General features: G+C 44.2%; 1 pseudogene; it reads right to left on the bottom strand.

Moving 5' to 3' along the window:
• The window catches only part of LOC147748859 (uncharacterized), a 173,131-nt pseudogene that overhangs the window by 85,002 nt on the left and 69,098 nt on the right, over nucleotides 1-19,031 (bottom strand).

Below are 19,031 nucleotides of genomic sequence, written 5' to 3'. Positions count from 1 at the left end.
CAGAAAGAGTTCTGAGAGGTGCAAAAAGAGGCAATAGAAGTACAGAAAGATACAAGAGGGGTGCTGAAAGAGGCAAGAGAAGTGCAGAAAGGGGCTAGAGAAGTGCAGAAAGAAGCAGCAAAAATGCAGAAAGAGGCAATAGAAGTGGAGAAAGAAGCAATAGAGGTGCAGTAAGGTAGCAAGAGAAGTGTAGAAACAGGCAAGAGAGCTGTAAACAGAGGGAACAGGGGTATGGAAAAGGGCAAGAGAGGTGCAGAAAGAGGAAGAGGGGTGCAGAAAAAAGGCAAGAGAAATGTAGAAATAAACCACAGAGGTGCAGAAAGAGGCAATAGACCTGTAGAAAGAGGCAAGAGAGGTGCAGGAAGAGGCTAGAGAGGTGCAGAAAGGGGCAAGAGAAGTGCAAAAAGAAGGATCAGAAAAGCAGAAAGACGCTAAGAAGGGCAGAAAGAAGCAACAGAGGTGCGGAAAGAGGCAATAGAACTGCGGAAAGATGAAAAAAGAGGTGTAGAAAGAGGGGAATAGGGTGCAGAAAGAGACAGGAGATTTGCAAAAAGAGGGAAGACAAGTGCAAAAATGAGGCAACAGATGTGCAGAAAGAGGCATGAGGTATGTGGAAATAGGCAAGATAACTACAAAAAGAGGGAACAGTGGTGCAGAAAAAGGCAAGAGAGGTGCCGAAAGAGAGAAGAGGGGTACAGAAAGAATCAAGATTAGTACAAGAAAAAGCAAGATAAGGCAAAAGAAGTGCAGAAAAAGGGAAGAGGGGCGCAGAAGGAAGTAACAGATGTGCAAAAAGAGACAAGGGGGATGTAGAAACAGGCAAGAGAGGTGGAAAAGGCGGGAAGAGGGGTACAGAAAGAGGCAAGAGAAGCACAGAAAGAGGTAAGAGGGATGAAGAAAGAGGAAAGAGGGGTGCAGAAACAGAAACAGAGGTATAAAAATAGGCAAGATGGGTGCAAAAGAGGCAAGATTAGTGCAGAAAGAAGCAACAAAAATGCATAAAGAGGCAGGAAAGTCCAGAAAGAAAAAACAGAGGTGCACAAAGAGGCAACAGAAGTAAAGATACAGTCAAAAGAGGTGCAGAAACAGGCAAGAGAGGTGCAAAAAGAGGAAAGAGGGCTGCAAAAAATGGCAAGATAGGTGCCGTAAGAGGGAAGAGGGTTGCAGAAATAAGCAACAGAAATGTAGAAAGAGGCAGGAGATGTACAGAAAGAAGGAACATAAATGCAAAAATAGGCTAGAGAAGTGCAGAAACAAGCATCAGAGGTGCAGAAAGAGGCTAGAGAAGCACAGAAAGAAGCAATGGAGGTGCAGAAAGAGGCAATAGAATTGCAGAAAGATGAAAAAAGAAGTGTAGACAGAGGGGAGAAGGGTGCAGAAAGAGCCAGGAGAAGTACAGAAAGAGGGAAGACGAGTGCAGAAAGAGACAACAGAGGTCAGAAAGAGGCAAGAGGGGTGTGGAAATAGGCAAGAGAAGTACAACAAGAGGGAGCAGTGGTGCAGAAAAAGGCAAGAGAGGTGCAGAAAGAGGGAAGTGAGGTAAAGAAAGAGGCAAGAGATGTACAGCAAAAAGCAAGATAAATGTAGATAGAGGCAAGAGAAGTGCAGAAAGAAGCAACAGAAATGCAGAAAGAGGCAAGATAAGTGCGGAAAGAGGGAAGAGGGATACCGAAAGAAGTAACAGATGTGCAGAAAGAGACAAGAGGTGTGTAGAAATAGGCAAGAAAGGTAGAAAAAGAGGGGTGCAGAAATAGGCAACAGAAGTGCTGAAAAAAGAAGCAACAGATATGTAGAAATTGGTAAGAGAAGCGCAGAAAGAGGTAAGAAGTATACAGAAAGAGAGAAGAGGGGTTCAAAAACAAGAAACAGAGGTGTTGAATGAGGCAAGAGGGGTGCGAAAGAGGTAAGAGAAGTGCAGAAAGAAGCAAAAGAAATGCATAAAGAGGCAGGATAAGTGCAGAAAGAAAAACAGAGGTGCAAATAAAGGCAACAGAAGTGAAGAAACAGTCAAAAGAGGTGCAGAAACAGCTAAGAGAGGTGCAAAAAGAGGGAAGAGGGCTGTAAAATAAGGTAACAGAGGTGCCGAAAGAGGGAAGAGGGGTGCAGAAATAAGCAACAGAAATGTGAAAGAGGCAGGAAATGTACAGACAGAAGGAAAAGAGAAGTTCAGAAAGAGGAAAGAGAAGTGCCGAAATAAGCATCAGATGTGCAGAAAGAGGTAAGAGAACTGCAGAATGAGGCAAGAGGGGGGCAGAAGGATGCAAGTGAGGTGCAGAAAGAGGGAAGAGGGATGCAGAAATAGGCTAGAAAAGTGCAGAAAGAAGCAACAGAGGTGCAGAAAGAAGGAAGAAAAACACCAAAAGAGCGAAGAGAAGTGCAGAAAGAAGAAACAGAAATACAGAAAGAGGCAGAAGTGCTGAAAAAAGCAACAGAGGTGCAGAAAAAGGAAACAGAAGTTCAGAAAGAGTCAAGAGATGTGCACAAAGATACATCAGAGGTGCAGAAAGAGACAAGAGAGGTACAGAAAGAGGGGTGACAAGTGCATAGAGAGGCAAGAGAGGTGGAAAAGGAGGGAAGAGGGGTTCAGAAAGAGGCAAGAGAAGCACAGAAAGAGGTAAGAGGGATGAAGAAAGAGGAAAGAGTGGTGCAGAAACAGAAACAGAGGTATAAAAATAGGCAAGATGGGTGCAAAAGAGGCAAGAGTAGTGCAGAAAGAAGCAACAAAAATGCATAAAGAGGCAGGATAAGTGCAGAAAGAAAAAACAGGGGTGCACAAAGAGGCAACAGAAGTAAAGATACAGTCAAAAGAGGTGCAGAAACAGGCAAGAGAGGTGCAAAAAGAGGAAAGAGGGCTGCACAATATGGCAAGATAGATGCTGTAAGAGGGAAGAGGGTTGCAGAAATAAGCAACAGAAATGTAGAAAGAGGCAGGAGATGTACAGAAAGAAGGAACAGAAATGCAAAAATAGGCTAGAGAAGTGCAGAAACAAGCATCAGAGGTGCAGAAAGAGGCTAGAGAAGCACAGAAAGAAGCAACAGAGGTTCAGAAAGAGGCAATAGAACTGCAGAAAGATGAAAAAAGAAGTGTAGACAGAGGGGAGAAGGGTGCAGAAAGAGCCAGGAGAAGTACAGAAAGAGGGAAGACGAGTGCCGAAAGAGACAACAGAGGTCAGAAAGAGGCAAGAGGGGTATAGAAATAGGCAAGAGAACTACAACAAGAGGGAGCAGTGGTGCAGAAAAAGGCAAGAGAGGTGCAGAAAGAGGGAAGAGAGGTACAGAAAGAGGCAAGAGATGTACAGCAAAAAGCAAGATAAATGTAGATAGAGGCAAGAGAAGTGCAGAAAGAAGCAACAGAAATGCAGAAAGAGGCAAGATAAGAGCAGAAAGAGGGAAGAGGGATACCGAAAGAAGTAACAGATGTGCAGAAAGAGACAAGAGGTGTGTAGAAATAGGCAAGAAAGGTAGAAAAAGAGGGGTGCAGAAAGAGGCAACAGAAGTGCTGAAAAAAGAAGCAACAGATATGTAGAAATAGGTAAGAGAAGCGCAGAAAGAGGTAAGAAGGATACAGAAAGAGAGAAGAGGGGTGCAAAAACAAGAAACAGAGGTGTTGAATGAGGCAAGAGGGGTGCGAAAGACGTAAGAGAAGTGCAGAAAGAAGCAAAAGAAATGCATAAAGAGGCAGGATAAGTGCGGAAAGAAAAACAGAGGTGCAAATAAAGGCAACAGAAGCGAAGAAACAGTCAAAAGAAGTGCAGAAACAGCTAAGAGAGGTGCAAAAAGAGGGAAGAGGGCTGTAAAATAAGGTAACAGAGGTGCCGAAAGAGGGAAGAGGGGTGCAGAAATAAGCAACAGAAATGTAAAAGAGTCAGGAAATGTACAGAAAGAAGGAAAAGAGAAGTTCAGAAAGAGGAAAGAGAAGTGCCGAAATAAGCATCAGATGTGCAGAAAGAGGTAAGAGAACTGCAGAATGAGGCAAGAGGGGGGCAGAAGGATGCAAGTGAGGTGCAGAAAGAGGGAAGAGGGATGCAGAAATAGGCTAGAAAAGTGCAGAAAGAAGCAACAGAGGTGCAGAAAGAGGGAAGAAAAATACCAAAAGAGCGAAGAGAAGTGCAGAAAGAATAAACAGAAATTCAGAAAGAAGCAGAAGTGCAGAAAAATGCAACAGAGGTGCAGAAAAAGGAAACAGAAGTTCAGAAAGAGGCAAGAGATGTGCACAAAGATACATCAGAGGTGCAGAAAGAGACAAGAGAGGTACAGAAAGAGGGATGACAAGTGCATAGAGAGGCAATAAAACTGCAGAAAGAGTTCTGAGAGGTGCAAAAAGAGGTAATAGAAGTACAGAAAGATACAAGAGGGGTGCTGAAAGAGGCAAGAGAAGTGCAGAAAGGGGCTAGAGAAGTGCAGAAAGAAGCAGCAAAAATGCAGAAAGAGGCAATAGAAGTGGAGAAAGAAGCAATAGAGGTGCGGTAAGGTAGCAAGAGAAGTGTAGAAACAGGCAAGAGAGCTGTAAACAGAGGGAACAGGGGTATGGAAAAGGGCAAGAGAGGTGCAGAAAGAGGAAGAGGGGTGCAGAAAAAAGGCAAGAGAAATGTAGAAATAAACCACAGAGGTGCAGAAAGAGGCAATAGACCTGCAGAAAGAGGCAAGAGAGGTGCAGGAAGAGGCTAGAGAGGTGCAGAAAGGGGCAAGAGAAGTGCAAAAAGAAGGATCAGAAAAGCAGAAAGACGCTAAGAAGGGCAGAAAGAAGCAACAGAGGTGCAGAAAGAGGCAATAGAACTGCGGAAAGATGAAAAAAGAGGTGTAGAAAGAGGGGAATAGGGTGCAGAAAGAGACAGGAGATTTGCAAAAAGAGGGAAGACAAGTGCATAAAGAGGCAACAGATGTGCAGAAAGAGGCATGAGGTATGTGGAAAAAGGCACGATAAGTACAAAAAGAGGGAACAGTGGTGCAGAAAAAGGCAAGAGAGGTGCCGAAAGAGGGAAGAGGGGTACAGAAAGAATCAAGATTAGTACAGGAAAAAGCAAGATAAGGCAATAGAAGTGCAGAAAAAGGGAAGAGGGGTGCAGAAGGAAGTAACTGATGTGCAAAAAGAGACAAGGGGGATGTAGAAACAGGCAAGAGAGGTGGAAAAGGCGGGAAGAGGGGTACAGAAAGAGGCAAGAGAAGCACAGAAAGAGGTAAGAGGGATGAAGAAAGAGGAAAGAGGGGTGCAGAAACAGAAACAGAGGTATAAAAATAGGCAAGATGGGTGCAAAAGAGGCAAGATTAGTGCAGAAAGAAGCAACAAAAATGCATAAAGAGGTAGGAAAGTCCAGAAAGAAAAAACAGAGGTGCACAAAGAGGCAACAGAAGTAAAGATACAGTCAAAAGAGGTGCAGAAACAGGCAAGAGAGGTGCAAAAAGAGGAAAGAGGGCTGCAAAAAATGGCAAGATAGGTGCCGTAAGAGGGAAGAGGGTTGCAGAAATAAGCAACAGAAATGTAGAAAGAGGCAGGAGATGTACAGAAAGAAGGAACATAAATGCAAAAATAGGCTAGAGAAGTGCGGAAACAAGCATCAGAGGTGCAGAAAGAGGCTAGAGAAGCACAGAAAGAAGCAATGGAGGTGCAGAAAGAGGCAATAGAACTGCAGAAAGATGAAAAAAGAAGTGTAGACAGAGGGGAGAAGGGTGCAGAAAGAGCCAGGAGAAGTACAGAAAGAGGGAAGACGAGTGCATAAAGAGACAACAGAGGTCAGAAAGAGGCAAGAGGGGTGTGGAAATAGGCAAGAGAAGTACAACAAGAGGGAGCAGTGGTGCAGAAAAAGGCAAGAGAGGTGCAGAAAGAGGGAAGTGAGGTAAAGAAAGAGGCAAGAGATGTACAGCAAAAAGCAAGATAAATGTAGATAGAGGCAAGAGAAGTGCAGAAAGAAGCAACAGAAATGCAGAAAGAGGCAAGATAAGTGCAGAAAGAGGGAAGAGAGATACCGAAAGAAGTAACAGATGTGCAGAAAGAGACAAGAGGTGTGTAGAAATAGGCAAGAAAGGTAGAAAAAGAGGGGTGCAGAAATAGGCAACAGAAGTGCTGAAAAAAGAAGCAACAGATATGTAGAAATAGGTAAGAGAAGCGCAGAAAGAGGTAAGAAGGATACAGAAAGAGAGAAGAGGGGTGCAAAAACAAGAAACAGAGGTGTTGAATGAGGCAAGAGGGGTGCGAAAGAGGTAAGAGAAGTGCAGAAAGAAGCAAAAGAAATGCATAAAGAGGCAGGATAAGTGCAGAAAGAAAAACAGAGGTGCAAATAAAGGCAACAGAAGTGAAGAAACAGTCAAAAGAGGTGCAAAAACAGCTGAGAGGTGCAAAAAGAGGGAAGAGGGCTGTAAAATAAGGTAACAGAGGTGCCGAAAGAGGGAAGAGGGGTGCAGAAATAAGCAACAGAAATGTAAAAGAGGCAGGAAATGTACAGAAAGAAGGAAAAGAGAAGTTCCAAAAGAGGAAAGAGAAGTGCCGAAATAAGCATCAGATGTGCAGAAAGAGGTAAGAGAACTGCAGAATGAGGCAAGAGGGGGGCAGAAGGATGCAAGTGAGGTGCAGAAAGAGGGAAGAGGGATGCAGAAATAGGCTAGAAAAGTGCAGAAAGAAGCAACAGAGGTGCAGAAAGAGGGAAGAAAAATACCAAAAGAGCGAAGAGAAGTGCAGAAAGAAGAAACAGAAATTCAGAAAGAAGCAGAAGTGCAGAAAAATGCAACAGAGGTGCAGAAAAAGGAAACAGAAGTTCAGAAAGAGGCAAGAGATGTGCACAAAGATACATCAGAGGTGCAGAAAGAGACAAGAGAGGTACAGAAAGAGGGATGACAAGTGCATAGAGACGCAATAAAACTGCAGAAAGAGTTCTGAGAGGTGCAAAAAGAGGCAATAGAAGTACAGAAAGATACAAGAGGGGTGCTGAAAGAGGCAAGAGAAGTGCAGAAAGGGGCTAGAGAAGTGCAGAAAGAAGCAGCAAAAATGCAGAAAGAGGCAATAGAAGTGGAGAAAGAAGCAATAGAGGTGCGGTAAGGTAGCAAGAGAAGTGTAGAAACAGGCAAGAGAGCTGTAAACAGAGGGAACAGGGGTATGGAAAAGGGCAAGAGAGGTGCAGAAAGAGGAAGAGGGGTGCAGAAAAAAGGCAAGAGAAATGTAGAAATAAACCACAGAGGTGCAGAAAGAGGCAATAGACCTGTAGAAAGAGGCAAGAGAGGTGCAGGAAGAGGCTAGAGAGGTGCAGAAAGGGGCAAGAGAAGTGCAAAAAGAAGGATCAGAAAAGCAGAAAGACGCTAGGAAGGGCAGAAAGAAGCAACAGAGGTGCGGAAAGAGGCAATAGAACTGCGGAAAGATGAAAAAAGAGGTGTAGAAAGAGGGGAATAGGGTGCAGAAAGAGACAGGAGATTTGCAAAAAGAGGGAAGACAAGTGCAAAAATGAGGCAACAGATGTGCAGAAAGAGGCATGAGGTATGTGGAAATAGGCAAGATAACTACAAAAAGAGGGAACAGTGGTGCAGAAAAAGGCAAGAGAGGTGCCGAAAGAGGGAAGAGGGGTACAGAAAGAATCAAGATTAGTACAGGAAAAAGCAAGATAAGGCAATAGAAGTGCAGAAAAAGGGAAGAGGGGTGCAGAAGGAAGTAACAGATGTGCAAAAAGAGACAAGGGGAAGTAGAAACAGGCAAGAGAGGTGGAAAAGGCGGGAAGAGGGGTACAGAAAGAGGCAAGAGAAGCACAGAAAGAGGTAAGAGGGATGAAGAAAGAGGAAAGAGGGGTGCAGAAACAGAAACAGAGGTATAAAAATAGGCAAGATGGGTGCAAAAGAGGCAAGATTAGTGCAGAAAGAAGCAACAAAAATGCATAAAGAGGCAGGAAAGTCCAGAAAGAAAAAACAGAGGTGCACAAAGAGGCAACAGAAGTAAAGATACAGTCAAAGAGGTGCAGAAACAGGCAAGAGAGGTGCAAAAAGAGGAAAGAGGGCTGCAAAAAATGGCAAGATAGGTGCCGTAAGAGGGAAGAGGGTTGCAGAAATAAGCAACAGAAATGTAGAAAGAGGCAGGAGATGTACAGAAAGAAGGAACATAAATGCAAAAATAGGCTAGAGAAGTGCAGAAACAAGCATCAGAGGTGCAGAAAGAGGCTAGAGAAGCACAGAAAGAAGCAATGGAGGTGCAGAAAGAGGCAATAGAATTGCAGAAAGATGAAAAAAGAAGTGTAGACAGAGGGGAGAAGGGTGCAGAAAGAGCCAGGAGAAGTACAGAAAGAGGGAAGACGAGTGCAGAAAGAGACAACAGAGGTCAGAAAGAGGCAAGAGGGGTGTGGAAATAGGCAAGAGAAGTACAACAAGAGGGAGCAGTGGTGCAGAAAAAGGCAAGAGAGGTGCAGAAAGAGGGAAGTGAGGTAAAGAAAGAGGCAAGAGATGTACAGCAAAAAGCAAGATAAATGTAGATAGAGGCAAGAGAAGTGCAGAAAGAAGCAACAGAAATGCAGAAAGAGGCAAGATAAGTGCGTAAAGAGGGAAGAGGGATACCGAAAGAAGTAACAGATGTGCAGAAAGAGACAAGAGGTGTGTAGAAATAGGCAAGAAAGGTAGAAAAAGAGGGGTGCAGAAATAGGCAACAGAAGTGCTGAAAAAAGAAGCAACAGATATGTAGAAATTGGTAAGAGAAGCGCAGAAAGAGGTAAGAAGTATACAGAAAGAGAGAAGAGGGGTTCAAAAACAAGAAACAGAGGTGTTGAATGAGGCAAGAGGGGTGCGAAAGAGGTAAGAGAAGTGCAGAAAGAAGCAAAAGAAATGCATAAAGAGGCAGGATAAGTGCAGAAAGAAAAACAGAGGTGCAAATAAAGGCAACAGAAGTGAAGAAACAGTCAAAAGAGGTGCAGAAACAGCTAAGAGAGGTGCAAAAAGAGGGAAGAGGGCTGTAAAATAAGGTAACAGAGGTGCCGAAAGAGGGAAGAGGGGTGCAGAAATAAGCAACAGAAATGTGAAAGAGGCAGGAAATGTACAGAAAGAAGGAAAAGAGAAGTTCAGAAAGAGGAAAGAGAAGTGCCGAAATAAGCATCAGATGTGCAGAAAGAGGTAAGAGAACTGCAGAATGAGGCAAGAGGGGGGCAGAAGGATGCAAGTGAGGTGCAGAAAGAGGGAAGAGGGATGCAGAAATAGGCTAGAAAAGTGCAGAAAGAAGCAACAGAGGTGCAGAAAGAAGGAAGAAAAACACCAAAAGAGCGAAGAGAAGTGCAGAAAGAAGAAACAGAAATACAGAAAGAGGCAGAAGTGCTGAAAAAAGCAACAGAGGTGCAGAAAAAGGAAACAGAAGTTCAGAAAGAGTCAAGAGATGTGCACAAAGATACATCAGAGGTGCAGAAAGAGACAAGAGAGGTACAGAAAGAGGGGTGAAAAGTGCATAGAGAGGCAAGAGAGGTGGAAAAGGAGGGAAGAGGGGTTCAGAAAGAGGCAAGAGAAGCACAGAAAGAGGTAAGAGGGATGAAGAAAGAGGAAAGAGTGGTGCAGAAACAGAAACAGAGGTATAAAAATAGGCAAGATGGGTGCAAAAGAGGCAAGAGTAGTGCAGAAAGAAGCAACAAAAATGCATAAAGAGGCAGGATAAGTGCAGAAAGAAAAAACAGAGGTGCACAAAGAGGCAACAGAAGTAAAGATACAGTCAAAAGAGGTGCAGAAACAGGCAAGAGAGGTGCAAAAAGAGGAAAGAGGGCTGCACAATATGGCAAGATAGATGCTGTAAGAGGGAAGAGGGTTGCAGAAATAAGCAACAGAAATGTAGAAAGAGGCAGGAGATGTACAGAAAGAAGGAACAGAAATGCAAAAATAGGCTAGAGAAGTGCAGAAACAAGCATCAGAGGTGCAGAAAGAGGCTAGAGAAGCACAGAAAGAAGCAACAGAGGTGCAGAAAGAGGCAATAGAACTGCAGAAAGATGAAAAAAGAAGTGTAGACAGAGGGGAGAAGGGTGCAGAAAGAGCCAGGAGAAGTACAGAAAGAGGGAAGACGAGTGCCGAAAGAGACAACAGAGGTCAGAAAGAGGCAAGAGGGGTATAGAAATTGGCAAGAGAACTACAACAAGAGGGAGCAGTGGTGCAGAAAAAGGCAAGAGAGGTGCAGAAAGAGGGAAGAGAGGTACAGAAAGAGGCAAGAGATGTACAGCAAAAAGCAAGATAAATGTAGATAGAGGCAAGAGAAGTGCAGAAAGAAGCAACAGAAATGCAGAAAGAGGCAAGATAAGAGCAGAAAGAGGGAAGAGGGATACCGAAAGAAGTAACAGATGTGCAGAAAGAGACAAGAGGTGTGTAGAAATAGGCAAGAAAGGTAGAAAAAGAGGGGTACAGAAAGAGGCAACAGAAGTGCTGAAAAAAGAAGCAACAGATATGTAGAAATAGGTAAGAGAAGCGCAGAAAGAGGTAAGAAGGATACAGAAAGAGAGAAGAGGGGTGCAAAAACAAGAAACAGAGGTGTTGAATGAGGCAAGAGGGGTGCGAAAGAGGTAAGAGAAGTGCAGAAAGAAGCAAAAGAAATGCATAAAGAGGCAGGATAAGTGCGGAAAGAAAAACAGAGGTGCAAATAAAGGCAACAGAAGCGAAGAAACAGTCAAAAGAAGTGCAGAAACAGCTAAGAGAGGTGCAAAAAGAGGGAAGAGGGCTGTAAAATAAGGTAACAGAGGTGCCGAAAGAGGGAAGAGGGGTGCAGAAATAAGCAACAGAAATGTAAAAGAGTCAGGAAATGTACAGAAAGAAGGAAAAGAGAAGTTCAGAAAGAGGAAAGAGAAGTGCCGAAATAAGCATCAGATGTGCAGAAAGAGGTAAGAGAACTGCAGAATGAGGCAAGAGGGGGGCAGAAGGATGCAAGTGAGGTGCAGAAAGAGGGAAGAGGGATGCAGAAATAGGCTAGAAAAGTGCAGAAAGAAGCAACAGAGGTGCAGAAAGAAGGAAGAAAAATACCAAAAGAGCGAAGAGAAGTGCAGAAAGAATAAACAGAAATTCAGAAAGAAGCAGAAGTGCAGAAAAATGCAACAGAGGTGCAGAAAAAGGAAACAGAAGTTCAGAAAGAGGCAAGAGATGTGCACAAAGATACATCAGAGGTGCAGAAAGAGACAAGAGAGGTACAGAAAGAGGGATGACAAGTGCATAGAGAGGCAATAAAACTGCAGAAAGAGTTCTGAGAGGTGCAAAAAGAGGTAATAGAAGTACAGAAAGATACAAGAGGGGTGCTGAAAGAGGCAAGAGAAGTGCAGAAAGGGGCTAGAGAAGTGCAGAAAGAAGCAGCAAAAATGCAGAAAGAGGCAATAGAAGTGGAGAAAGAAGCAATAGAGGTGCGGTAAGGTAGCAAGAGAAGTGTAGAAACAGGCAAGAGAGCTGTAAACAGAGGGAACAGGGGTATGGAAAAGGGCAAGAGAGGTGCAGAAAGAGGAAGAGGGGTGCAGAAAAAAGGCAAGAGAAATGTAGAAATAAACCACAGAGGTGCAGAAAGAGGCAATAGACCTGCAGAAAGAGGCAAGAGAGGTGCAGGAAGAGGCTAGAGAGGTGCAGAAAGGGGCAAGAGAAGTGCAAAAAGAAGGATCAGAAAAGCAGAAAGACGCTAAGAAGGGCAGAAAGAAGCAACAGAGGTGCAGAAAGAGGCAATAGAACTGCGGAAAGATGAAAAAAGAGGTGTAGAAAGAGGAGAATAGGGTGCAGAAAGAGACAGGAGATTTGCAAAAAGAGGGAAGACAAGTGCATAAAGAGGCAACAGATGTGCAGAAAGAGGCATGAGGTATGTGGAAAAAGGCACGATAAGTACAAAAAGAGGGAACAGTGGTGCAGAAAAAGGCAAGAGAGGTGCCGAAAGAGGGAAGAGGGGTACAGAAAGAATCAAGATTAGTACAGGAAAAAGCAAGATAAGGCAATAGAAGTGCAGAAAAAGGGAAGAGGGGTGCAGAAGGAAGTAACTGATGTGCAAAAAGAGACAAGGGGGATGTAGAAACAGGCAAGAGAGGTGGAAAAGGCGGGAAGAGGGGTACAGAAAGAGGCAAGAGAAGCACAGAAAGAGGTAAGAGGGATGAAGAAAGAGGAAAGAGGGGTGCAGAAACAGAAACAGAGGTATAAAAATAGGCAAGATGGGTGCAAAAGAGGCAAGATTAGTGCAGAAAGAAGCAACAAAAATGCATAAAGAGGTAGGAAAGTCCAGAAAGAAAAAACAGAGGTGCACAAAGAGGCAACAGAAGTAAAGATACAGTCAAAAGAGGTGCAGAAACAGGCAAGAGAGGTGCAAAAAGAGGAAAGAGGGCTGCAAAAAATGGCAAGATAGGTGCCGTAAGAGGGAAGAGGGTTGCAGAAATAAGCAACAGAAATGTAGAAAGAGGCAGGAGATGTACAGAAAGAAGGAACATAAATGCAAAAATAGGCTAGAGAAGTGCAGAAACAAGCATCAGAGGTGCAGAAAGAGGCTAGAGAAGCACAGAAAGAAGCAATGGAGGTGCAGAAAGAGGCAATAGAACTGCAGAAAGATGAAAAAAGAAGTGTAGACAGAGGGGAGAAGGGTGCAGAAAGAGCCAGGAGAAGTACAGAAAGAGGGAAGACGAGTGCAGAAAGAGACAACAGAGGTCAGAAAGAGGCAAGAGGGGTGTGGAAATAGGCAAGAGAAGTACAACAAGAGGGAGCAGTGGTGCAGAAAAAGGCAAGAGAGGTGCAGAAAGAGGGAAGTGAGGTAAAGAAAGAGGCAAGAGATGTACAGCAAAAAGCAAGATAAATGTAGATAGAGGCAAGAGAAGTGCAGAAAGAAGCAACAGAAATGCAGAAAGAGGCAAGATAAGTGCAGAAAGAGGGAAGAGAGATACCGAAAGAAGTAACAGATGTGCAGAAAGAGACAAGAGGTGTGTAGAAATAGGCAAGAAAGGTAGAAAAAGAGGGGTGCAGAAATAGGCAACAGAAGTGCTGAAAAAAGAAGCAACAGATATGTAGAAATAGGTAAGAGAAGCGCAGAAAGAGGTAAGAAGGATACAGAAAGAGAGAAGAGGGGTGAAAAAACAAGAAACAGAGGTGTTGAATGAGGCAAGAGGGGTGCGAAAGAGGTAAGAGAAGTGCAGAAAGAAGCAAAAGAAATGCATAAAGAGGCAGGATAAGTGCAGAAAGAAAAACAGAGGTGCAAATAAAGGCAACAGAAGTGAAGAAACAGTCAAAAGAGGTGCAGAAACAGCTAAGAGAGGTGCAAAAAGAGGGAAGAGGGCTGTAAAATAAGGTAACAGAGGTGCCGAAAGAGGGAAGAGGGGTGCAGAAATAAGCAACAGAAATGTAAAAGAGGCAGGAAATGTACAGAAAGAAGGAAAAGAGAAGTTCAGAAAGAGGAAAGAGAAGTGCCGAAATAAGCATCAGATGTGCAGAAAGAGGTAAGAGAACTGCAGAATGAGGCAAGAGGGGGGCAGAAGGATGCAAGTGAGGTGCAGAAAGAGGGAAGAGGGATGCAGAAATAGGCTAGAAAAGTGCAGAAAGAAGCAACAGAGGTGCAGAAAGAGGGAAGAAAAATACCAAAAGAGCGAAGAGAAGTGCAGAAAGAAGAAACAGAAATTCAGAAAGAAGCAGAAGTGCAGAAAAATGCAACAGAGGTGCAGAAAAAGGAAACAGAAGTTCAGAAAGAGGCAAGAGATGTGCACAAAGATACATCAGAGGTGCAGAAAGAGACAAGAGAGGTACAGAAAGAGGGATGACAAGTGCATAGAGAGGCAATAAAACTGCAGAAAGAGTTCTGAGAGGTGCAAAAAGAGGCAATAGAAGTACAGAAAGATACAAGAGGGGTGCTGAAAGAGGCAAGAGAAGTGCAGAAAGGGGTTAGAGAAGTGCAGAAAGAAGCAGCAAAAATGCAGAAAGAGGCAATAGAAGTGGAGAATGAAGCAATAGAGGTGCGGTAAGGTAGCAAGAGAAGTGTAGAAACAGGCAAGAGAGCTGTAAACAGAGGGAACAGGGGTATGGAAAAGGGCAAGAGAGGTGCAGAAAGAGGAAGAGGGGTGCAGAAAAAAGGCAAGAGAAATGTAGAAATAAACCACAGAGGTGCAGAAAGAGGCAATAGACCTGCAGAAAGAGGCAAGAGAGGTGCAGGAAGAGGCTAGAGAGGTTCAGAAAGGGGCAAGAGAAGTGCAAAAAGAAGGATCAGAAAAGCAGAAAGACGCTAAGAAGGGCTGAGGAAATATAAATTTTATGGTCAAGAAATGTTCCCTAACGTGTACCCCACCGTCTCCATGTACGAGCTTAAAGTGCATGTAACTTCCCTCCTGTGCCAGCTATGAAGACGCAAATACATTTGCGTCCAACGTTAACATGTCCTCTTTCAGATCCACCCTGAACGGGTTGAATACTCCATTTCTAAGTATGCCATGCCAACGTCTTTTTGTGGTGTACTTTACACGTTGTTCAGCTCTGGCGAAGTAGGCCTCTGAATTCTGCCATTGAGCCTTTTCCTGCCTTCTGACTCTGAACGCCTCAGCCTGGACTGCCTCTGTACCCATGACCTCTGCCTTACTCCCTGCGCGGCTAACGGCGCTTAGCTCAGCCTGCTGCCTGCCAAGACTGTATTCAACCTTCGAATTATCTGCTCCGCTCCTCAAACATACATTCCTGCCTACTAGTTCAAGTAAACATCCTTCCAGCTGCAGAGCAAAGGGCCCGGTCTCACTGTCTCCGTGCAAGTAATTCATAGCTTCTGTTACCATGGTAGGCCCATGCCCCCTCGCATCTCATGCAGACACGTAGACGCTTATACACGCACTCACAGTCAGTATAGAATAGCCTCTGCCCAAGAGACCTTTCCCTCTAGATAATATGGTTCCCAAACATCAGATATCAGATATGATATAGGTACGAGTTGATCTGACATGCCAGACTTCTGTCTCTTTCTGCTAGTGTAAATGTCAAGTCCCCTGCACCCTCCAGCTCCACGTCAATCACACGTCATGCAGCTGCGCGCGCATCCAGACCTCAGATTTCTGCTGACATTGCAAGATTCTGCTATGTACCCACCTACTTGTGACACTTACATGTGACGTTCCTAGCACACACCCCTATGTTCACGCCTAGTTCACGCCTTTTGATTACGTATTGCTAACACGTGTGTGTTTTTATCTTGTTTCTCTCAGCTGTTATGCCTACTGTATTGGTATTCATTATATGGTTTAAGTATAAAAGTTATGTCTTGTCAATAAAGTATGCTCTATCCCTTCCTGCACCCCAGTGGTGTCAGGAACCCGATATCCGGTACCAGAACCATTCCTTTTTAAGGAATAAAACCCCTAAGAACTCTAACACCACGGACTCTGCGTCTTTCTTTCCGATTGAGTTATTTTTGTTTAAGTACTTACCTGCATAGAAATTAGGACGGTAAATCAAATATTTACCACATTATGTTGGCGCCCGAATAGGGACCCCTCCCCCACCTTACGCGCCGGTTGGTGCGTTGCAACCTTTGCCCCCTGCCATAAGTCAAGACGGACAATTACGCGTACCCGCAGGATTTCCTGTATCTCCCTCTGGCCCACGGAGGTGACGGAGACTGCGATCAGCACCCAGACGAGGCGGTGAGGAGTGCGGAGGATCCCGACCAGAGCCTAGCCGAAAGAAGCAAGGTCCGAGGTGTCAAGAGGCCCACCAGTTTCCGAAGTATTCACGTGTCGAATCGAGTCGAGTCCAGTCCAGTCCGGTCCAGTCCAGTCGAGTTTTCCGAGGCCTTCCGTTCCGTGCTTCCCGGTGAGTACCATTGCTGGGGACGTATCTAGACGGGTGCATTATTATGTATCCGGTAAAGACGGGTTTGGGTACACAAACGCGGTCTGCACTGTTTTAGACAGTGTATCTGTCCTGTTTAGCAGTATATCAAGCATTCAAGTTCTTGCACTGTTCTCGACAGTGTATCTGTGCTCTTTAGCAGTACATCTAGTATCAAGGGTAGTGATATATGTTCAAAATGTTTTCATGTGATTAATGTCGTGGTATGAGTGACTGTTTGATGTACATTACTGTGTTTTTGTGTAACTAGCTGTGTTCAGAGTAAGTAACAAGTATCGAGTATCCAGTACTAAGTAACAAGATGCCGTTTTTCAATAAACTAAGACAGATAGGAACTAGGAAAGGGATGCTAGAGGAAGAAATTCCTTTCCCCCCTAGGGACACTCCTGGAAATGTTATGTACCATAAGCATGGCTTAGATGCCATACTGTATCTAGATTTATGGGCCGATTATACTAAGCACCTAGACGAGAGACACACATGGCCCGCTACAGGAACGTGGGATGCCGAGTGCATCATGAAGGTAGAAGAAGCGCTATGGAAAAAGAAAGCCAGACAATCTCAGAAAGACGCCATAGAATTTTGGCGTAAAGAATCACATAAACGTGCCGAAAAAGAACTCCGAAAAGAAGACAGACATAGAGAAGAGTCGGATAGAGTCCGAGAAAACGAATTAGTTAATGAAGGGATCCGAGTAAAAGCAGAACAAGTAGACCGCATGCGAAACAATCTTGTAAATGGCATGTACTTAGTGGCCGACGGTTTGCCTGAAGCCACTTCGGAAATACCGAAAAATCTGCCGCCACCATTGGTTCCGACTAAAGTAAATCACAGGACCACCAAAGACATATTCCTTGCTTCCTATCTAGACGATGTAGCACCCGCTTACACCAATCCACGTGCCCGCATCCCGCCTACTGACGGTGACGGAGGTGGCAACCCGCTTCAAGACAATGTCCAGCCACTGCCGCAACAAGGTTCACCCGATCGACAGCCTGCTCCACTTGTTCCTCCACCTCCACCACTTCCCACACCTAAGATTAATATACCGAATCCGATTGCGCCTGATCCCAGTAAGAGACAAGTTCAGGTACACATACAGACTCCACAGAGAAATAATGCTCAAGCCTCTGCCTCAGGAGGTGCGACAGGAGGTCTCCAGACCCCGCCAGCAACACACAGATTCAACTTTAGGGACATGCTGAAGCAACATACACCCCAATCACCCCGTCTCGACATGCTCAAAGAACCCCTTCCAATTTGCAGATACGATCCAGTACCCGGTAAAGACGATAGAATGTTGATAGCATCACTACGCTTGCGACAAGCTACAGATTACCTAGTGTTATTCCCAGGGATGGTTGATCATCTAGATAGAATATATCATTTTGTCCAGACTGGGGAAAATCCCGAAAGTATTAAGGAGGCCCTGGCACACCAGAAAGTTGACACTCAAGCATATATATTACGTTTTTTCATAAATTGCTTAATAAGAGAGCGAGACAGGCCTGGGGTAGACCAGGAAGAAATGGAAGCACTACACAAGTGGGGTCAAAATATAGCCGACGGAAAGCATGATAAACTGAATTGTATAGCAAGCATGTACAAGAAAATCAGAAAGGAAGTAATAGAAATACACAGAAAAGAACAAGAAAAGGAAAAAGAAAATGACAACTCCTCCGAGGAGGACGAACCTGAAGAACCAGAAACGACTAAAGAAACGATAGCGTATGTAGGTAAGGGAAATTACCTTAGGAAAGGCATTCGTCCAGAAAGCAAGAGAGTTTTTCTCTCTGGCATATCAAAACCAAGCTCTCCCGAATATCTGTTTCAAGTTACCGATAAAATTCTTCAAGAACAAATGGGGTACCATGTACTCAATTCTATGGATGAACAAGAACTAGCCCGGTCAGCAGTACTATGGGCTAACAATCCTAGCACATACAATGATGATACAGTAGCACAGACATTTCTGAACCTTTCCCCAGACGAGCAGAAATTAGCTGGTGTATACATGATTCAGCATCTCATCACGTTATACAGACAACAACATTCTGATCCAGGTCCCTTACCTGATACATTAGAAGCACTACTTATGAATAGATGGAGAGGCCTAAGTACCAGATTAATTCAAATAATTCTAGAACAACGACGTAAATATAACGCTTTCTTAGGCCCACAATATGTTTCAGCTCAGCCACCAGAAAGAAAAATGTGTCATTTTGAGCATTTTGACAGGCAGAATCCTTTACGAGAAGTACACCCAGTTATGAATGCCAATCATGCCTTGGAACGTGTGTTTGTGTACACACCTTTAACAAAGTTAGAATTGTTAGAAATGAAGAAACTAGTACCCTGTCATGATAAAGACCCTGCAGGTTTTCACCGAGAACTTAAAGACATGTTACTCATGGGAGATTACACGTATACAGATATTATGAAATTGTTAAAGGTACTGCTGCCCACCGGCATTTATGAAAAACTCAAGGAAAAGGAATGGGAGGTGGGAGATAAAAAGATTATATGGACTGAAATAGAAGACGAGGAAAAAGGTCGTACCCCTGGGCTAGGCCTTGGGGACAAAGCTAAAGCATTACCAGGTTTAATAGTACAGGTCTTGCCAAGATTATTGACAACTAAAAAGGAAGACTGGGACGCAATCTCAGCATGTAAACAGAAACACGATGAAGATACTAGTGACTTCTATTCAAGATTCGAGAAATGTTTCATTATTAATAGTGGCCTGAAACCAGGTAGCGAGTCGTACCCGCATCTTTTTGTAACAAAGTTAGTCGAGAATTCCCTGACATCAGTTAAGAACCGTGTATATAAAGTTGAAAGTACATGGCAAGCAAATACGCCATCCCAGATGTTACAAATGTTACAATACCACCAGAACAGAATTAGAGAAGAACAGGATCACGAACAGAGACGTATGAAAGACATGAAAATGTTAGTGGCCCAGTCGGTTCCAGCCGACGGCCAGAGAAAGGGTACGACCCAGACAGGTAATTCAGCAGCTCCCGTTAAAGGGACATGCAACTATTGCAAGCAGCCAGGTCACTACGTACATGAATGTCCAGTCCTGAAACACAATATAGCAACAGGTAAAACTAAAGAAAGACCGCACCCGCCTAGACAAGACCAGGTCCAGCAACAGACTTCACAGAATTCACAACCTATGCATGCTTCACCACATACAGCACAGACCACAGCTGTATCACAGCCACAGCCACAGCCCATTGCCGCGACACAGCAAGTTTCACGGCAGATGAACC

Source organism: Lissotriton vulgaris, chromosome 1_1 (assembly GCF_964263255.1).
Source record: "Lissotriton vulgaris chromosome 1_1, aLisVul1.2, whole genome shotgun sequence".
In the NCBI taxonomy this organism is placed as follows: Eukaryota; Metazoa; Chordata; class Amphibia; order Caudata; family Salamandridae; genus Lissotriton; species Lissotriton vulgaris.
The sequence above is the reverse complement of the archived record's forward strand: the minus strand, read 5'-3'. Positions and strand labels throughout refer to the sequence as shown.